This window comes from Manis javanica, chromosome 14 (assembly GCF_040802235.1).
Source record: "Manis javanica isolate MJ-LG chromosome 14, MJ_LKY, whole genome shotgun sequence".
In the NCBI taxonomy this organism is placed as follows: Eukaryota; Metazoa; Chordata; class Mammalia; order Pholidota; family Manidae; genus Manis; species Manis javanica.
In genome coordinates this window covers 46,303,736-46,306,835 of record NC_133169.1, presented here as the reverse complement: position 1 = coordinate 46,306,835, position 3,100 = coordinate 46,303,736, and the positions used below count along the sequence as shown (strand labels likewise).

Below are 3,100 nucleotides of genomic sequence, written 5' to 3'. Positions count from 1 at the left end.
AAGTACAGTTGGACAATATCCATCATATCATAGATAAATTTTCACAAATGCCTAGGGTGCCTAAATGGTTTTCTTGGCTTCACTGGAGATGGATGGTAATTATAGATTTGCTTTGTTTATGTCACCGTATTCCTATTATGTTAATATGTGTGTGCAAATTAGTTAGTAGTTTAAAACCTATACATACTTAAGGTACTATACAAGAAGATATGTCAAAGAAATAATCAATCCTCCCAAGTTTCCTTCATATGCTACATCTATAGCTTTTCTTCTTCCTTCCTAATGACAAACCTTAAATAGAATTCGTGCCTCATATCGAATTTACCGAGTATCATAATTCCTCCAGGTGGTAAAGATACCTCGAGACAAGTGCTGGGCATAGAAGCCACAGGGCATAAATCTGCAAAGAAGTAAAAAGCTAACCTTTGCAAACAATATGGCTTCTCTCTCACTTACCAACTTTACATTTCCCTGTATGGCCCCGGAAGATGACTGGTTAGCCAGAGACGGGTAAGATTCCTCAAGGGAGGAACAACCTAAGACAGGCACAGTCGCAGGGGGGCCATCAGGTGAGAATTTGGGGATCAACAGAGGTGAGGCTCAGAACCTCACCCCCCCTGCTTTGAGAGAAATCTTCTGCGTCCGTGGATGTCTTGCTGCCCTTGTCTAGCCTGGATTAATACTTAGTCCATAGGCACACACCTGATCATCTGATCATCTATATTTGCCTTCTTACAGCACTAAACTATGTTTTCTACCTTTATCTTGCATCTACCTACAACTTCAGCATTTTATTAAAAATAAAAATAATAATAATAATAGGAGAAATGTGGGATCAACATATAAATCAAGTACAAAAATCAAATGAATATTCATATTTGACCTGATGGTTTATAGGTCATATTGCATGATCAAAACCGAAAGTTTCTGTGATGAATGCCCTTGTACTGTTCACCATGTAAGAATTTATTCACTCTGTAAGAATTCGTTCACCATGTAAGAACTTGTTCGTTATGCTTCAGAAGATTGGAGACTGACGAGAATTAGGCTTGAGATGGATTAATGATTGTACATTGAGCATTGACCCCCCTATACTGAATTTTATTGTTGTTAACAACCATTTGATCAATAAATATGAGAGATGCCCTCTCAAAAAAAAAAAAAATAGAAGTGCCCATTATCCCCCTCTCCCCACTCTCCTCTCCATACATCTGTGGTTCACGCTTCACATCACTGCTCGCTATGGCTGGGAGCTCCTGGAGGTCATGAGTTGTGCCTTCAGCAGTGCAAGCCCACCACCTTGCAGAGGCCCCAGCACATGGGGAGAACCAACAGGTAATTAGGGAACCACTAAATGCAAGTCTGGGGCTCTACTGATTTTGGCCATTCCTTCAGGGAGGAGTGGAGGGTGGGGCAACTGCAGGGAGATGCCCTGTGCATGGACATATTTCCTGGTTCGCTTTCCTGAATTCAGTCCTTGAGCGGCCCCCTCGGTGGTGTTCCCTAGGCAGATGCCACCTGAAGGAGGAAAATTTAGGGGTGTGGAGCTCCCTGCCCAGCCTGCCTGCTGTCAGGGCTCACACACACCCTGACCTGGGGCGTGGCCAGGCCTTCTCTGCCCCAGCATCTGGTGGATGGTGGCGGTGATCTCTCGGTTGCACAGGCTGTAAATGAGCAGGTAGAGCAGCGGCATGATGTTGGTGTAGACGAGCGCCAGCGTGCGGGCCTGCCGCTGGGAGTAGCTGGCCTTGGGCCGCACGTACATGAAGGTGGTGCAGCCATAGTGTAGCAGGGTGACAGCCAGGTGCAAGGTGCAGGTGGAGGCGGCCTTGTGCCGGCTCACAGGGCAGCGCAGGCGGCGCAGGGTGGTGAAGATGGCGCCATAGGAGGCCAGAATGAGCAGCGAGGGCATCAGCAGCAGCACGAGGCATGTGCCCAGCAAGGGCAGCTCATTGATGTAGCTCCGCTTGCAGGCCCGGTGCAACAGTGCCGTGATGTCACGGAACAAGTGCACCAGCAGGCGGGAGCTGCAGAAAGGCAGGTGGAAGATGGCCAGCGTGAACTCCACTGACACCACCAGCACCCCGAGGCAGCAGACCAGGGCCAGCCACGCGCACACCCAGGGGCTCAGCAAAGCTGCATTATGCAGTGGGTGGCAGATGGCCACGTACCGGTCATAGGCCACGGCGGCCAGTAGGAAGCACTCAGCGCCCCTCAGTCCCACGAACATCTGCATCTGAACCTCGCAGGCCAGGAAGGAGATGGGCTGCCACTGCCGAGGCCAGGTGCGGCCAGGTCATCAGGGCATGGGGCACCACCACCAGCGTGTAGCAGAGCTCAATGGCTGACAGCTGGCACAGGAAGAGCAGCATCGGCGGCCAGCTGGACATTGAGGCCACGGCCACTAGAATGAGCAGGTTTCCACTGAGCATGGCCAGGTGCACGGCCAGCAAAAGCAAGAAGAGCACAGGCCTCAGCTGTGAGAACTCAGAGAAGCCCTGAAGGAGAAAGCCGCAGGCTCAGTGGCATTGCTGGGGCCGGCCATGTACTGGCCACCCAGAGACACCTGTGCGAAAGAAACGGGGGAAGGCAGAGCTTGTGGGGCAGGAGGAAGGAGTAGTGGCTGTAGACAGGGGACGGCACTTACCACTTGTTCAGAAAAGTGGTGCAGTTATTCCTGCCTCCTGGCCTGTTGCTTTCTCAACATGCTCTTTTCAACCAAGCCTATGTTTAGGCCCTTTCCTTACAGCGCCTCACTCCCGACTACTTACAAAGAATTCCCTGCCTTTGACTCCAGTTACTGTTCTGCGATCCTATGTAGCCATGAGTGTTGTCCATCTCAGCCTGAACGCCCCAAGGCAGGAAGTGCGTCTGCAGGACCCGCTTCTCTTTCTTCCTCCCTGCCCTCCTCTGTCACTGCTGAGTTGCCTTTCTGTGGTGTGTCACAGAATCACAAAGACAGAAGCAGATAAGGACCTTAGTGATCATCTCAGACACAACTTCATAATTTTAAAGAGATAAATAAAGCTGGTGTGTGTGTGTGTGAAGGATTAACTGCTTATGGAAAGTTAAGAATCTGGGTTTCTGAGTCTGAATCCAG

The 3,100-nt window shown here is 50.1% G+C and overlaps 1 pseudogene; it reads right to left on the bottom strand.

Annotated features, from left to right (window-relative positions):
- Nucleotides 1–1,570: 1,570 nt before the first annotated feature.
- LOC140846014 (olfactory receptor 10AC1-like) lies at nt 1,571–2,545 on the bottom strand (annotated as a pseudogene).
- Nucleotides 2,546–3,100: the final 555 nt, after the last annotated feature.